The 18,571-nt window shown below is 42.4% G+C and overlaps 1 protein-coding gene across 2 annotated transcripts in view; it reads left to right on the top strand.

The window, feature by feature from the left end:
• FRY (FRY microtubule binding protein) overlaps positions 1-18,571 on the top strand; it is a 420,573-nt gene that overhangs the window by 155,334 nt on the left and 246,668 nt on the right. The window contains exon 3 of one of the 2 annotated variants that reach the window (XM_057532699.1): positions 6,876-6,947. The exons of the other annotated variant lie outside the window; for it this stretch is intronic. The gene's annotated coding sequence lies outside the window, so the exon portion shown is untranslated. The remainder of the gene's footprint in view (positions 1-6,875; positions 6,948-18,571) is intronic. 2 annotated transcript variants of the gene reach the window in all.

Below are 18,571 nucleotides of genomic sequence, written 5' to 3'. Positions count from 1 at the left end.
CCTTGCAGTACTGAGCACTGCTACCTGGGGTTGTAAACACGTTTGACTCATCGCCATCTATGTCATAGCAGAGTTTTTTAAGCTGGTTGCCAATCAGTGTTGATCATTTCTTTGGTTCCATTTAGAGTGGTGATATTCCTTATGAAAATTAATATTTTGGAGCTACAGCTAGAATATAAACAAACATGCAAGTGGAGGCACTACAGACCTCGACATACGTTGGGTTGCAGAAGTTGCCATCTTGGCTGCATATGTAGTGCTGCTCTGGGCACATGGCAGAATTTCAGCAAATCGGAAATTAAGTTTCTGGGAGCCAACAAATGTTAAACATCTGCCAAAGTGAATTACGAAACAAAAATTTTCTTTATTGAAAATGTTGGTGCTTTTCAATTACCTGAACATTGTAATGCTCAGTATTTCTGAGCTATGCGAAGGGCCTGAAATCGTGACATTGGGACTCAGCATCTTCCATGGGATGGAAGAAGGAGGGTGGCCCGTCCCCCTTACTCTTTTGTATTCAAGGACAGACCTACTTTTCAAAATTTCTGTAAGGTCATCTGGTGATTATTTTTTAACTGAATGGCGGGATTGAAAGTATATAGGCTCATCTGCTAGAGCAGAGTCTGTGCCAGAAGAATCTTTGGAACAACAGCAGCAAAATTCATGAGATTCTTGTGAGTTTCACTATGTTCTTTGAATGCTGACTTCTTGAAAGATCTATGGGCAGCCACAGGCACAGCAAGAATTAGGCACAGCCAGAATTCACCATCTGCCACTACGCTTGGGAGTATAAGAAGAAGATGATGATTGTTAATATTATTAATTATTCATCATGAGACATTTATTAAGATACCACAGTCTTCTGCTGTTGGAGCTCGTGCATTAAATTAAACACACATAAGAAACAGAAATGTCTATCTTCCTCAAAAAAAAAACCTGAAAAGGGCTGACTTTAAGCAAACAATATATAGTAAACTATACTTAAAATTTTTTTTTTCTCTGTGTTAGGAGATAATACATTCAGGCTGAAGAAATGCAAAATATAAGTGTGTGGGCCTGAAACTTTGACTAAAATCCACACATGAAGACAGCTGCTTAAATGTGGACCTTTACCTGTATTTCATTCATCAGTAGTAGAATCAGATTAATAAAATTTCAACTTTGAAAAAGGACCCTGAAGTAGCCTAACCCTGTGCCCTCTGACAGAAACTTCTCAATAATATCCTCATAGACAGCATGTTTGGCTTCTGTTCACATACCTCCAGTGACAGGAAACTCATTATCTCCAGAGGAAATGCATTCACTCAGCATATTTACTGAGCACTTACTAAGTAACTGTCTTTGTGGAGTTTATCTCTAGCCAGAGGAGTCAGCCATAGATGGTAAATTCAGTACTTAAGTAAATTATATGTTAGGGTGTTCATTCATTCCATTTTCAGATGTCTCTTTTTTTTTTAATTATTTATTTATTTTTGGCTGTGTTGGGTCTTCGTTTCTGTGCGAGGGCTTTCTCTAGTTGCGGCGAGCGGGGGCCACTCTTCATTGCGGTGCGCGGGCCTCTCACTATCGTGGCCTCTCTTGTTGCGGAGCACAGGCTCCAGGCGCGCAGGCTCAGTAATTGTGGCTCACGGGCCCAGCTGCTCCGCGGCATGTGGGATCTTCCCAGACCAGGGCTCGAACCCGTGTCCCCTGCATTGGCAGGCAGATTCTCAACCACTGCGCCACCAGGGAAGCCCTCAGATGTCTCTTTTTGCCAGAAAGTTTTCCCTTATAGTTCCTTTCCTATAATGATTGTTTAGGTATTTGAAGAAAGTGCTCATTGCCCTCTTAATTCACCTCACTTTCAAATTATACACTCTTAGTTGGTTAAGCAGCTACTTAATACCTACCAGTTTGCTACAGCAGTCATAACAAAGGACCACAGACTAGGTGGGGTAAACAACAGAAGTTGGCTCAGAGTTCTGGAGGCTGGAAGTCCAAGATCAAGGTGTTGGCAGGGTTGGTTTCTTTAAGGCCTCTCTTCTTGGCTTGCAGATGGCCATCTTCTCCCTGTGTCTTCACATGATCTTTTCTCTGTGTATGTCTGTGTCCTAATCTCTTCTTATCAGGACACCAGTCAGATTGGATTAGGACACTAGTGACCTCATTTTAACCTAATTACCTCTTTAAAGACCCTACTCCAACTACAGTCACATTCTGTAGTCCTGGGGGTTAGGACTTCAACATATGAATTTAATGGGGGACACAATTCAGCTCATAACATATATTCTTAAACTGGAGCACCCACAAGCAGGCAGAGTACTCCACAGAAAGAATCAGGCAGGATGGTCACATCCCACGTGCTAGACATCTAGATTACCTTTGAAAGCCCCAGCATATTGACTGACATTGAACTTGCAGTGAACAAGAAGTGCCAAGTCTTTAAATCAGGGGTCCCCAACCCACGGTACTGGTCCATGGCCTGTTAGGAACCGGGCCACACGGCAGGAAGTGAGCGGCGGGCAAGCTAACGAAGCTTCATCTGTATTTACAGCTGCTCCCCATTGCTTGCATTCAACATTAGATTCTCACAGGAGTGCGAACCCTACTGTGAACTGTTCATGAGAGGGATCTAGGTTGCGTGCTTCTTATGAGAATCTAATGCCTGATGATGAGGTGGAGCTGAGGCAGTGATGCTAGTGCTGGGGATTAGTTGCAAACACAGATGATCATTAGCAGAGAGGTCTGACTGCACAGAGATCATAATAAACAATTGCTTGCAGACTCATCAAAACCCTATCAGTGAGCGGCAAGTTGAAAACAAGCTCAGGGCTCCCACTGATTCTGCATTATGGTGAGTTGTATAATTATTTCATTATATATTACAATGTAATAATAATAAAGTGCACAATAAATGTAATGTGCTCGAATCATCTTGAAACCATCCCCCTCCTTCCCCTCACCCCTGTCTGTGGAAAAATTGTCTTCCACGAAACCGGTCCCTGGTGCCAAAAAGGTTGGGGGGCTTCCCTGGTGGCGCAGTGGTTAAGAATCCACCTGCCAACGCAGGGGACACGGGTTCGAGCCCTGGGCCGGAAGATCCCACATGCCGTGGAGCAACTAAGCCCATGCACCACAGCTACAGAGGCCCGCGTGCCTAGAGCCCGTGCTCCGCAACAAGAGAAGCCACGGCAATGAGAAGCCCGCGCACCGCAACGAAGAGTAGCTCCCGCTCAGCTCAACTAGGGAAAGCCCGCATGCAGCAACGAAGACCCAATGCAGCCAAAAATAAAATAAATTAATAAATAAATTTATTAAAAAAAAATAGGCTGGGGACCGCTGCTTTAAATGACTTGGTTTTTTTTTTTTACATATTTATTGGAGTATAATTGCTTTACAATGTTGTGTTAGTTTCTGCTGTATAACAAAGTGAATCAGCTATATGTGTACATATATCCCCATATCCCACCCCTCTAGGTGGTCACAAAGCACCGAGCTGATCTCCCTGTGCTCTGCAGCAGCTTCCCAATAGCTATTTTACATTTGGTAGTGTATAATTAAATGACTTGGTTTTAAGTCATATCTTCTTCCATCCTTTGCATAGATTATTCGGTCGTTCAGTTATTCATTCAGTGAATCTGTCCTGAGCACCTGCTACTTTGGAGGTACTGCACACACTGTGTATGCAGCAGGGAAACAGGCAACGTCCCTGCCTTCTTTGGAGTTTAAATTATGTCCGTGAAGGCTTTCAATAAACAAGTGAACAAACAAATATGTATTATAAATTGATACGTGCTACGAAGCAAACGAACATATAAGAGAGGGAGTCTACTTCTGTTAGTTTTTTGGGGGCGTGGCCAAAGTACAGAGTTTGAAATAAAATATTATATTTTAGGTTTGGCCCATATTCCGTCCTGTCCCAGTCGTTTACAGGAGAGATCCTGGCTGTCATTTATTGTATACAGTGCCTCCCCGTCTCCCAGATCAGAACAATACCACTGGAAAATGTCATAGAACTAACAATAATATCCATCAGCTATACGTAACTAAAGGTCTAGCCATCATATATAAAGTGGGACTCTAATTAGAAATATTAACAAGAATCAAGCTGCCCACTGCTAGCTTTTCTGTATCACTAGCCTGAGCCTTAAATGTTCCTCTGGTTGTGCCACATTTATCCCAAAAGGCCTTTGAAGTTGTCTGTTTGATGATTCTTAAAAGGTCAAGTCCATTTAAAGTGTTTCACTCATAATGTGGGGAAATGAAAGTCGTTTTCAATTTAAACAGAAAGAACACCATTTGCAAAACAGAATGCCCATGTTTATGGTATCAAGGCTCAAAGGTGATGTCCATCAACTTCTTTCAAATGGACCTGACCTGCCCATGCGGGGCTACTCCAGAAATCTGGGTCCAAGGCAGTGTGGGTCCAAGGCCAGCCCTCACCCAGACCAGCTCCATGGTGCCCTCTCTCTTCTTACCTTGGGCATCCTTGGCATTTTTTTTTAATATTTATTTACTTATTTTATTTATTTTTGGCTGCGTTGGGTCTTCATTGCTGCGCGTGGACATTCTCTAGTTGTGGCGAGCGGGGGCTACTCTTCGTTGTGGTGCACGGGCTTCTCATTGCAGTGGCTTCTCTTGTTGCGGAGCACGGGCTCTAGGTGCGCAGGCTTCAGTAGTTGTGGCTCACGGGCTCTAGAGCGCAGGCTCAGTAGTTGTGGCGCCCGGGCTTCGTTGCTCCGCGGCGTGTGGGAACTTCCCGGCCCAGGGCTTGAACCCGTGTCCCCTGCATTGGCAGGCGGATTCTTAACCACTGAGCCACCAGGGAAGCCCATCCTTGGCATTTTAACAACCAGTTCTGCACGTGCTGCTCTGGTTCATCCTGGTTTCCCCCACAGACACAGCCTCTGTCTTTGTCCTCAGGCAGCACACCCAACATTGGGGTAAAAGGTACCCCAGATTGCTCGGCTGCCACTCCCCTGAACTGACTGACTCTCTTTCTGGTTGGGGTAGGGAGAGTGCAATCAAATTCAGAGAATTGGGGACTGAGCAGTTCATCCAACAGGTACGTCAACCTAGACCATCACCGGGCTACCAACCCCAAGGTGATGTTGCCTTCACATCTGTGGTAGCATACTGAGAGCAGTAGAGAAAATGAAATGTTTTCATACACAGTCAAACCTCACCTTTAATTTAGCATGGACTACGGCTTGTCAAGCTTCCTGAGCAGAGAGGTACTGTGGTAATAAGCATTTGTTCACGTAGGTATTATTTGACATTAGTTTGCTTATTGAATCGGCACATTATAATCCACGATATACACAGAGTAAGTTAAATTGCAACAAAATTCATTCATTCATTTATTCATTCTTTCAGTATTCCTTGAGCACCTATCTTGTCCCTGTATTCTTCTGGGTTACTAGGATTACAGCCAGGAATAAAACAGGCATAACCCCTGCCCTCACAGATCTTATATTCTAGTGAGGATGGGAGACAGACTATGAATGTGGACATATGTATTCTTTAGAAAGTGAAACATGCTTTGAATAAAATAAATGAAGGAAAGGAGGATACAGTGACAGGGGAATGAAATCTTACCTTATAGATGGTGGTGGTCAGGGCAGATTTTGCTGATAGGCAGAGACTTGAAGAAAGAGAAGCAGTAAGGCATGTGGACATCTGGATAGAGAGAGTTCAGGTAGAGGAAAGAGCAAGTGCAAAGGCCCTGGGCTTGACCTGTTTGAGGAGCAGCAAGGAGGCCACTGTGGCCGGAGTGGACCTAGTGCTTCTTCATTGCTGGTGTTTCAGAAAGTGTAACAGAAAATTAGATCAATTCTTCGCTAGACTTGCTCTGTTTTGTTACTGCTGTTGTTCTTGTTGCTAACTAAAAGTATGTGAGAAAAGGGTGTTTTAGTTCTACTAAGTCTATGTTATTAACTGGCTGAGTAGGTAATCCCAGGCGGGTGTGTGTGTGTGTACAGACATGTATGTCTGTATATCTACATATATACAAGTTTAATGAAATTAGGAGAGCAGTTGAGACATACATTTTTATGTTTAAATGTGAGAGTGAGACTCATCTACCTGATTTTTAAAAAAGCCCTTTGTGGCCTGTGATGCAGTCTGCCCTTAGCAATCACTCCTGCCGGTGCTATCCTTTTCATCCTCCAAATAAGGCACAGGAGTTGGGTAAGAGCCAAAGTAGTTAGAAATGTAAATAAGAGCTCTGATTCTTGGCAGGATTCCGCACACCTGTGTTAAACTACCAGAGGCGCAATCCCATTGGTGCAGACAATTTTATAAGCAAAACCTGAGGGCGGGGGGAGGTTACTTCCTGAGGCCAGTCTTCTTTTCACGCGCAGTCAACCTTCCCTGACCTCCTGCTGGCCCGCTTCTGGGTACTATGCATCCTGAGAAATGTTGGGAATTTTTTTTTTCGGTTACAAAGATAACAGTTCTCACGCTTCCAAGTGTTTCCATGTGTCAGATTCTGAGGGGTGACCTGTGTTGGGAGCAGAGCGCATGCAGGTGATACTGTGCTGGCGAGCCTAGCTCAGCTCGTCTAGCAGGAGCGGTTCTGACAGCCCAACGGGGCCATGGCTGTGACCTCAGAGGACGCCAGAACACTTGAGGTACCAGAAGAGCAAATGAATAAAACTTTACCTGCTTCAGAATTAGACTCTGAAATGCACCAATGTAGCTTCAATTGGTCCTGAGAGCAAAGTTTGCAAATTTAAGAACAGTGTTTGGACTCATTCTTTGGCCATAACCAATATTTAAATATTTAATATTTTATTAAATATTTTAATGCTTCAGTCTCTCCATTGGTGAAATTCAGTGATGTGGTGGACCTTCACATGATGTGAAGGTACGCTAATTAATTGGTATCTTCTCAGGAAAAAAAACGTCACAGTGAGCCGTGGTGGTCCTTCTTGGTTGGAGCTGCTTCTCTGTGAATGACCGGCTGGGTAAGTGTGTCCCAGTTAAATTAAGTCTTGTCCTTGACAAGTGTTTTCAGAGCATTATAAGATTTCATGGATCACATCCTGTATCAGCCTGGTTGTTTCTAAGGGCTGAACAAATGCACTTAAAGAAATTTTGTGGTAATGGCAGAATATATCAGAATTAATCTCTAGAATTACATCTCTCTGCTTGGATATTTTAGTAAAAACAGGCATGTGATTTTTAGTCTTTGGTTTGTATGAAACAATTAGTTGTTCTCCGTTTTATTGTGTCTGTGGATTTTTACAGAAAATCTTGACAGATGCACAACCGAAGAGTACATTTTGTGTATTTAATGTATTGAGAGGGATGTTATCATAGCCGTTGCTTGTGGGCTCACCCACAAAAATAAACTTCAGCAAGCGTTTTATAGAATCTGTGATGTTCCAGGCACTATGCTAGAGGCTGGTAATTCAGAGATGAGGGGCACGATCTTCCACTTCTTTGAAGGAGCGCTCAGTTTAGTGGGAGGCAGACAAATAAACTAATAATCTCAAGACTGTGTAACAAGTGCAACTGGAGCCCAATGAGGAGCATGGGGGAGGGTTAGAGTTGAGAAAGAGGGAAAGAGGAGAATATACAGTGCAGAGCATAGCCGTATGGTGAAGTGATGTTTGGAGGAGCTGCGGACAGTTCCCTTTGGCTGAAGCACAGGGTTGCATGAAGTTAGAGAAGTAGGAAAGGGTCTAGGATGACAACCAAAGGTTGAGCTTTATCCCCAAAGTGATAGAGGACCATTGAACAATCTGCAGCTGTAGGCAGGACTGCAAGACCAATGAGAAGACTGTTGGCATTGAGCCCGGCAAGGAATCATCAGGACCTGAGTTAAGACAATGGTGGTGGGAATGAAGATGGGAAGACAGATACAAGAGATATTTAAGAGGGAGAATTGACAGGGCTTGCTGAGTCTTTGGATGCGAGGGATGAGAAAGAACGGAGTTCTTGGCTTTCTAACTTGAGTGACTTAGTAAATGGCAGTGCCATTCAGGCAGTAAAGGAGACAGTGGGAACTGGGGAAGGGAAGTGGTGAGTTCAGATTTAAAGGTGTTGAATTTCAGGCACTTGCATGGTATCTAGGTGGAGACAGACAACAAAATGTAAAAAGGTACACATGGATGGAGACCTCAGCAGAAGATCAGAAGCGTAGAAATAATTCAGGAAATGTAAATTGGAGAGCGAGAGGGATTAGGAAGGGTATTCAGAAAGGGTGTGTGTGTTTAAGAAACTCGGCTGTAAGGAGGAGAGGGTGGTGCGTTGTTTCATCAGGTGCTGCTGAATCCATAAAATTGACTTTTCCCAGCCTAACTGGCCACGCGTCAGGGCATTCTCTATCATCATCAAATCAACAGGTTCCTCGCAGCACTGTTTGAGAGGATAAGGGTCGAAGTTGTTACATTAAAAGTCAATCAAGGTCAGATAACTGTCTGGGACTTTCTAACACCTCCTGCTATTCCTGAGTAGAAAAAGAGTTTCAAAATCTCATTAGAGATGTTCTGGTCTTGATGCTTTGAATAGGATGGGTGTGGAATAGCTCCACAGAGAAATCTCTCCTTATCATGTCAGAAGGAACACCTGGCCTCCTACCTTAACAGGCACTTGGTGGTTTGTAAAAGAGCACTGGATTTCAGTTCTTCCACCACTGGAGACCTGGGGCGAGTCCCGTCCAGCTTAGGCTTGGGTTTTCCCTCCATATAATAAGTGGATTTGACTATATGACTTACAAGACCCACTCCTCCAGGTTCACCAGACTTTGATTCTGTCGTCAGAGTTTCTATTTGTTTTCCCTTCCCCATCCCTCCCATGCTTTGCTTCTTCTACATGATGGTTTCTGTAGTTTTCGGTTTACAATACACTGCTAGGAAAGAGCCCCATCTACAACTGACACGGTTGGAAATTGTGGCAGGGAAATGAGAAATCAAACACCAAGACAATTGAGACTACTTTCTTCCAGCTTACTTTCTCCTTGGCTTTTCGCCTCTTTGGGCTGCCAGCTTACTCCTCCTCTTGGCCAAAATGGGAGTTTGTTCAAACAGATATCTGGGAGCCTGAAAAATTATGGACAGCTTCTCCATGGGGGAGATTCAAGGCCTGGAGCCTCCAGGTTAAAGTCACTAATGTGCTTTGACCCCCTGCCATTGGTTAATTCTAATCATTCATTTACCCCAGTAGCTGTTCATTCAGTGATTACTTACCGAGGGCCTCCTGTGTGCTGTTTATTGGGCTCACCTGGGGTCCCAGGGTGCCGGCCTGAAAAGGTGAACACAATGAACATGGAATCTACCCTAGTGGAGTTAATAGTCCAAAGAGGGAGGAAAGAATATTGGAAAAAGTTACACGATAAAAGCATAACTGCAAATTGTGATAAGGGCTATTAAAAAAAAAAGTAAAAGCAATGAGGAATTTTAAAAGTAGGTCTGGATTTAGACCAGGATGTCAAGGGAAGGCTTCTCTGAAGAAATGATGCTTAGACAGATGGGAAGACAAACAGGATTTAGCCAAACAAAGAGAACAGAGAAAGCATGTAGGCAGCGGAGCAGCACTGCTTAGACCCTGAGGTGGCCAGAGAGTCGGGGGCGGGAGAGAAGGGGAGATGGGAGACACAGGTGTGGCCAACCGGGCAGGAGCTGCAAAACCAGGAAAGTTTGAGAAGAATGGAGGTCAGGGCAGCAAATGCTGCTGAGATGCCACTTCAGTTAAAGACTGAACAATGTCTGCTGGCTCACTGGAGTCTACTGGTTACCTTAGCGGGAGTGAGGCCGCAGGAGACTGAAGAGGAAATGGGGGGACAGGTGTAAAAGCAGCTGTGCTAAGACACTAAGCTGTGATGGGGAAGTCGGGAAGAGAAGGTAGAAATTGGAAGGAAATGTGGAATAAAAGGAAGGGTTTTGTATTGTCTGTTGCTGGCTTTTCAGATGAGAGGTTTATTCAGCGTTTTAATGAAGACAGGAAAGATCTCATAGAAAAAGAAAGGTTAAGATACAAGAGACTGAAGGAGTGAGGTCCCAGCAAGGCGGCAGAGATGGGTCAGAAGCGGCGTTTCCTCCATCCTAACAGGAGATGCGGGACGGTGGTTTTGGGGATTTGGTGGCAGAAAAATGGGGGCCTTCACATCCGATGCCACCTGTGAGGCCAAGTCATCCCTGCGAATGGCATGGCAGGAGGGGAAAGTGCAAGACATGACAGCCGCAGAGGAGGGGGCCCTGCTTACCCCACGACCCCTGGTGGGGCAGCCTGGTCCCCTGTACCTGCTGGCAGGGCTCTTTTCTCCTCACTGTCTGTCCCACTGATCCTGTCAGCGTTCTTAGAAGTGTATGAGGAAGGTGTTTTGAGTTTGTTTCCTGTGGTTTTCCAATGCCAAATTACACCACTTTATGTAATTTCCTTATGAATCCAGAATATTCTCCCATGGGAGCAGTGCATTTTGCTCTGGTAATTTTTCTTCCCTGTCTTATTTCTAATTAATTTCATGATCCTCCCCCCTCCATGTTCTTGCTTTTACCTTTTAAGTTGCTTATACCCTTTGGCCTTGTAGTCTGAAAAGCACATGATTTTGTGTCTGTCTTTTCTGGTTGTTTTTTGTAACTACATCTCACAGTTCAGTCTGCCTTCCATCCCATTTTTATAGAACACATTATGAAGTTGGAATCTTTCATGCAAGCCCACTTGCAAAAATATCCAAATACTTTGCCTTGTGTATTTTTTGGCCTTTCTCTCCCCCAACACCCCCTCTCTCTTATGATTAGGAACTTTCAGGCAACATTTGTGGCAATACCTAGAATGTCTGCTAGATCTTTCCTCTCCTTCCCTCTTCCCATTCCTGTTAGCCACCTGGCACTCACTAGGCCCTGCTGCTTTCACCTCTGGGCTTTGTATTTGTTGTTTCCACTCTGTGTCCTGTGCTTGCACTCTCCAGATCCCTGTCTCTTTGCTCCAAGCACCCAGAGTCTCTGTTTTTCTTCTGGATGACAGTCTGAAGCAGGGGAGCCCCCTTGGAGGTATGAGTGCTCTTGTTTGGGGTTCATAAGTCCATACCAAGTAGCTTTAGAAATAATGACGGATGAGAAAGGGAACTAACACTTGGTGAGCATTTACCTGCTAGGTGCATTCCTTATGCTGTATGAACCCTTATGGTAATCCTGCTGTAGGGAGTGTGGGTCCCAGTTTATAGACAGATAAACAAATCCCAGAGACATTCGTGACTTCTTGAGAAATATTTCGGGGCCAGGACTGGAAACTGTCTTTCTTCCCTGCCTAAAGCTCAAGGGGACCGGAGGTTATCACTGTACATCCTCTGGACACTTAGAAGGAGAGGCCCGGGTAAGGACCTTGACTTGCTTCAAACACTGCACTCCCTCTGATGTGAGGGTGGCTTGCCTGGCAATCAGGAGTCTTCAGCCCTCGAGTCCAGACAGGAATCTCCTTCACCACTAGGTGGAGATGTAGCAGCACCGCAAGTGGTCCCCAGGCAAATGGAAAAGTAGACCTGGGGACAAGCCTTCCAGGGCTAGGGCATTCGAACTTTTTTTTTCCTCTTTAAATAATTTCCTGACATAAAACTAACCATTTTGAAGTGACAGTTCAGTGGCATTTAGTACATTCACAATGGTGTGCAACCACTGCCTCTCTATCTATGGCTCCAAAGTAAAACCCCTTAACCATTAAGCAGATTCTCCCCAATTCCCCCATCTCTGCTCCCTTGGCAACAGCCAATCTGCATTCTGTCTTTATGGATTTACCTATTCTGGGTGTTTTTAATAAATAGAATCATACGATATGTGACCTTTTGTGTCTGGCCTCATTCTCTTAGCATAATGTTCTCAAGGCTTATCCACGTAGCATGTGTCAGTACTTCGTTCCTTTTTATGGCTGAATAATATTCCATTATATGGATATACGACAGTTTGTTTATTCATTCATCCATTGATGGACATTTGGGCTGTTTCCCCCTTTTGGCAATTGTGAATAGTGCTTCTATGAACATGGGTGTACTATTTGTTTGAGTCCCTGTTTTCAATTCTTTGGGATATATACCAAGAATGGAATTGTGGGGTCATTTGGTAATTCTACGTTTAACTTTCTGAGGAACTCCTAAACTTTTCCACAGCAGTTGAACCATTTTGCATTCTCACCAGCAGTGTATAAGATTTTTTAAACTTTTTTGACCAAGACGCACAATGAGAAATATATTTTACATTGCAACCCAGCATTCACATGTGCGTATGTATTTATATAACATATGTATATATCATACATATTTATATATCATACATATATATATAAAAACAGAAGTTTTATGAAATAGGGCTCACCCTTATTACTACATGATGCACTCTGATGTGTCCTTCCTATTCTATTTTAATAGAAAAATAGGCTGGTTTTGATCCACCAAATTAGTTCCACAACTCAAAGCAAAATGAAATCTTAGCTGTTAAGATCAGAGTACTATTCTAAATGTAAGTAATAACATATCTCCTTTCCATTTGGATAGTCAAAGAATTTAGGCTATCATTCATCAGTTTAGCAATGCACAGGTTTGGGGGGGAGCTTATTTACCTTATGAAAATGACATTTTTATATAGTATATTCTCAAACATGGACAATTTAGATCATATACAAACATAAGTTGTACTGCATGTACTTGACAATGTGAGGATGGTAATTAGATGTTATTCTATAGTCAAGCAATGAATTTTTGGGTGGGTATTGTACCTATGGTTTCTAGGGAAAGTCCTGTGGTACATGTTATTTTCATTTATTGAATGGTTCAGTTCTTTATATATCACTTGAATATTTCATAGTAGAGTAAGATACTGCAGCGTGCCATGGGATGACAGAAAGAGCAAGTGGTAAAAGAAGAGAAAGAAATAGAATCAAGAGAATTGGAAGAGGGACTTCCCTGGCAGTCCAGTGGTTAAGACGCCGTGCTTCCAATGCAAGGGGCATGGGTTCCATCCCTGGTGGGGGAACTAAGATCCCACATGCTGTGTGGTGTGACCAAAAAAGTATTAGGAAAAAAAAAAAAGAATTGGGAGAAAAGCATTAGAAGCTTCTCAAATCTGCAGTGATAATTTATGACCATCTTCGAGAACCTGAAACTGTGAGCTTTCCTGGAAGGCGAGGTGTTTGGGAACAGTAGAGACTAGGGGTTAGAGGAAATTCTTTTAGAAAGAATGAAGGACTGATACAAACAGGTCCACTCCTTGGGCAGATGGGGAAAAAATTACATTTTACTTCTCATTAACCTCTAACTGAAATTTTGTATTTTCTTCATTTATGAATATAGGCAAGAAACCTAGTATTAGCAGTACCTACAACTTCACTACTAATTGAAATCAGAGATAAGTTACATCCCATTACAGTTACTTTAGGTAGATTTCAATATTGTTTATGTTCATTATTTCATTTAAAAATTATAACTCTTAGGCTTGTCTCTAGATTATGTTTAGTGCATTGTTAAAGAAATGCATACATACAATACCATAATTTAAAATAATTTGATTTTTTTAATCTGGTTTTTAAAATAATTTGATAACTATTTCAGAATAACTGGTTCCCTCTCCTCATACACTGCTGGTGGGAATGTAAATTGATACAGCCACTGTGGAAAACAGTATGGAAGTTCCTTAAAAAATTAAAAATGGAGCTACCATATGATCAATCAGTTCCACTCCTGGGTATATATTTAGAAAAAATGGAAACACTAATTCAAAATAACTGGTTCCCTTATAATCCCACGTCCTAGGTCTCATTCATGTAAACACATTCTGAGAAGGAGCCACTGGCTTTGCCAAAGGGGTTCATGCCCTGAAATAGTTAAGAACCCCCTAGAGCTGTCCTCCCAGGAAGAGCCAGTGGCTGCATGCAGCTCCTGAGCGCGTGGACTGTCGTGGCTGGTCCAAACTGAGACGCACTGTAAAATACACAACACGTCTCAAATATTTAGTGCAAAAAAAATTCCACTAATTTATACTTATTACATGTTGAAATGGTAATATTGGGGGTATATTGGGTTAAATAAAAGATATTAAATTGAATCTAACCTGTTTATTTTTAGTTATTATAAATGTAGGTACTAGAAAATCTTAAATTGCATATGTGGACATCACTGGCCTAGTGTCAGACCTGAGCTCCAATCCTGGGTTGACCACATAACCAGCAATTATCTTCATTGTTGTTATTGTCATTATTCCACCATGTCCTAGCTGTCAGATCCCCATCAATTGCCATTTCCTCATCTCTAAGGGTAGATAGAGAGCGGAGGAAGAGTATTGCTATGTTCATTCCAGACTGAGCCTTCTTCCTAATACATTTCTTACTCTCAGAAATGCCCTGCCACCGTATCTTACCCAGAAGTCCAGCAGAAGCCCCACAGCCATATCCCTTTTCCTTATTCTTCTGCTACTTGTCTTAATGAACAAAAAAATTTAATTATATACGTGAGAGTGATATACAAAGGTGAGGATATAAGAATTCATAGACAAAGTGAACTTTTTTTAATTTAAAGAATAAGAGAAAAAGAAATTCCAAGGGATAGTCCCTTGGAGAGTGAAGAAGATGGAAATAAGCTTTGAGGTCGGGTGGAGTCCTAGGCAGACTACAGATGCCACTCACTCATCCTGTATTTATCCAGAGAGACTCAAGTGGCATTTGGATAAGACCCAAGCAAACCACCAGCAGATGCCTGGAGTTTGGAAATGGCCGCTCAAATAGCGGGACAACCCTGGTGTGCTCCTAAACTAAAAGTCCAGCAGGCTACGTTCAATAGCTGGGAAGGTGACAGTGTCTTTCTTTAAGAGGAAAGGGCTGAGGAGGGACATCCCACCCTTTTGTTTGTCTGATCCTTAAACTGATGGAGCCCTGAGCATCTTAACACTAGTGCCCCGGGAATCCAAAGCCCTTTCATCTACAGAATCTCCTCTGAGATCATGAAATAACTTTCTGTAGACAGCAGATAGTAGCGTATCGCGTGCATCTTATGGATGAGAAGGGAATAGCTCAAGCACAGATGTGGATCAGTGTGGCAGTACCTGGTGGGAGAGGGGCTGACTGAGCTTGGGTTTCTCCATAGGTAACACCACGAGGGTCAGAAGCATGACCTTCCACCTCTGTTTCCCTAGGCTTCTCAGAGTGACCTCACCCACCCCAACCGTCTGCAGAGATCATTGTTCTCCCTTCTGGCTCCTAAGCATTTGGAGCTGCTCTCCCCACCAGCCTGTTAAGCTGCTCCCTTCCATCATTCAGCCGGTTTCTAACAGCCGCACCCTCCTACACAAAGCACTGCCTGTCTGGTCGAAGCAGGGTGGTGATTTCCCCACCCTTTCTGAAAACATGCCTTGCAAAAGATTTTCTCTATCCTCCAAAATATACTTGCCCCTTCACAGTTACATTTTCTACTACATTTGAACTGTGTCTGTTGGAAGAAGCATACGATGTAGGTGTTTCTCTGATTCACTGTTGCTGGGCTCAGACCACAGTCTTCTAAAGGTAGGAATCAGAGGGTCCGAATCACACGACCCCAAGAACAGATGGTCACTTTGAAGATTTTGAAGGTTTAGTCAGTGATGCCCAGTGAGGCAGACACTTGTCTTTAAAGCATTATTTCCGAACAAAGGGATATTCAATATGGCTTTAATTCCTTAGCTCAACTATTCTTAATCTCAGTGGTGATGATCTGGCTTCAGCTATGGTTTATCCCTGGTTTACAGGATGCATCCAGTTGTATAGTTCCTATACAATTGTATAGTTGTACAGTTCCTAGTTTTCCTCTAACTTGAGTAAAGCACTTTGACGTTGGCTCATTAATTTCCCAGTAGACAACTCCATTATTTTCATATCAATTTCTCTCTTTCTAATTCCCAATTATTTTTTGGTCCTGTGTCAACTTCTCCTACTAGTCAGCCAGTGTGTGCTTTATATTGGATATCTTCAATACTAGCTTTATCAAAACATAATTGAGAAGGTGACTCTGTTGCCAAAAAATTCAAATAATAAATGCCAAAGACTTACATAAAATAATTTATTGCCCAGTGTTCTGCTTTCATCATGCCATGGTTCCTCCCAATAGTATGAAGAATCCAAGGCTGGCCTGCCCAAGAGATGAGGCAGTTTGGTGATAAGAAGCAGCATCCTTCGTTCAGTAGAAAAGTAACTTGTCCAGGGTCATAGTATCAAGGTCAAAATTAGGAGCACAATAGTTTCCTGATTCCCAGTCCTTCAACTTTTGTTCGTAGGTAACTATAAACATGTGATCATACCTAGAAGAAGGAAAAAAATTTTAGTGTATGTAAAATTTAACTAGTAAGTATATAAAAAACGAATCAAAACTTCTAATTTTGTCCAGTTTCATTGATTTTATAGATTTCAATAACTATACACATTAAATGGTACCTTTGAGCAAAAGTTGATCTGACCCTTATGACTTAAACTCTCATGTTTATTTTTATGCATGAAATTAGGACCAGTAGTGGGAATATTAGCGCTAGCCCTAAAAAGTACTTAATTTTTATCACTCAGTAATGGAAATAGCCTACCACATCTCAAAAATTTTAATGTAACTATGAAAACGCTCCTTTTGGGCTTGTTAAATTATCATTCCTATGGAGAAGAACCAACATTTTCTTAGTTCTCATTTAGATGGCAAATAGTGTTTGGGGAAGAGTGATGATTAAGATAAATAGAATTGTTTTATACTTTAAGTATTATCTGTGCATTTTTGGTAAATAATATGCGAAGCAAATGCCATTTTTTACTTCTTCAGAAAGGACTTACTATTTTATAATCATATATTAATTGTTAGCTGTTGTAGCTAGTTATATTGGAGCTGTTTGTATCTCAGTGTAAATAATTTTTCAGGTTGCTGGTGGTATATGAAAATAGGGTAGGAAAGTAGTACCTTTGTGATGAAGGTAAGTGGAAGAAACCTTTCCACATTTTCTCTTTACATGCACGTCTGTCAGAACGGTATTAAATACTACGTGTGCCTTGCATTTACTCTGCAGAAATTGAGGTCAAATCTTTATATTTATACGTGCAAAATATATATGAGCCACAGCATCTCCTGGGTTGGGCTCTAGGTTAATAATATCCAAACATGCAGGCCCTACCTTGAGAGGTTAATGGGAAGAATAAATTAGGTAAATATTGAGCTGATACTAAGCCAACCAGAACCCTGCTAACTTTACCCTGGGCACCAGAAGTTAGAAGCACTAAAATATTAAATAATACTCTTTTTTTTTTGTACGTGCACGTTTAGGTTTTTATCTTTGCGAACTTCAGCCTTCCCCTGGTAGCCAGCTGGGGTGGGTGGCTGGACCGGGAGGACCCTCTGTGATGAGCAGGGTTCCTCTCTCCCCCTTTCCCTAATCTGGCCCTGGAGTGAAGGGGGCATTTTGCGCTGGGTATTCTGGGTTCATTGCTAGCTGTATACCTGCTACTTAACAGTTGTCTTCTTCCTGTGCGTTCATTTAATTCTTATAAAAGAACCTGTGAGATAAGCGCTATTTTTCAGACAAGGAAACTGAGACCACGAGGTGCTCACGACTCTGGCCTCCTATATTGCTCCCCTTCTAATTAATATCCCTTGAATATTTGCTCTCAAAGTCTCCATTCATTTGTCTGGAACAGTGTTGAGGGAGAAGCCCAGTTTTCAGTTCGCCAGTTAGGAAGGTGCTGGGGTAGAGACCTGAGTTAAGGGACACTTTAGTCCCAATTCCTTGTCCTGGTGTCTCAGTGCCTGTTGCAGAAAGGCACCCCACAGATGACCAGCAGACCTACCCCTTTGTTCAGCTTTGTCCGTACAGGTCCTCTAGTTACAGCGCATTTACATCAAGGGCTCAGTAAGTGTCCATCCTTCTACTTGACTCTGAACTTGTCAAACACCCTGGGTGACACGAGCTCATGAGGGAAGGAGGCCTTCCCTGTGAGAGCGGCAAGGGGACGGACTTCAGGCTTGTCCTCTCCTCTTCTCCTGCTTAAATCTTTTAGGGCTTCCCATTGCCCTAGACCAACGTTCAGTTCCTTTGTCATGGCCAGGAGAGATGAGTGGGGAAGAAAAATGGGTTCTGCTGCTGTTTTTTAATGAAAACAATTTTAGGAGACATGATTTTCCTGGTTTATGTCTGAATCTGTGCAGCAACAAGCTGTGCTTTAATGAAGTTCTGTCACATTCAAAAAATTTAAATGTCTTTCAATTCATTTCAAAGAATTATTTGTACTGGATAGTAATGGAGTAAATGTTTTCAAAACTTGCGGAATCTATTTTTGTGAAGATTTGTATATGTGGGTTGGATTTTTTTAAGGGAATGATGATTGCATTCCGTGTTTACGAAATGAACGTTGTGTGCCATCGCTTCCTATTTTTTTCTCTAATTTCTTAGCATAGGATAGATCAGCCCAAATTATGCATAGACCAAAATAGCAGCTTGTAATTTATGTCAATCATTTGTTCTTTAGGTTATCTCTAAAAGGCCTCTTATTCTACTGCTTAAAGAAAAACAAAACCCTTTCTCCACAATTGTCTCCATTGATCTCAACTGCTGTCTTTCTAACTCAATCCAGGCGATGCTTAATTTGACTTGGAACTGTTCTGATT

Source organism: Balaenoptera acutorostrata, chromosome 18 (assembly GCF_949987535.1).
Source record: "Balaenoptera acutorostrata chromosome 18, mBalAcu1.1, whole genome shotgun sequence".
Lineage (NCBI taxonomy): Eukaryota > Metazoa > Chordata > Mammalia > Artiodactyla > Balaenopteridae > Balaenoptera > Balaenoptera acutorostrata.
Note: the sequence above shows the minus strand (reverse complement) of the source record. Positions and strands in the feature narration are given on the sequence as shown.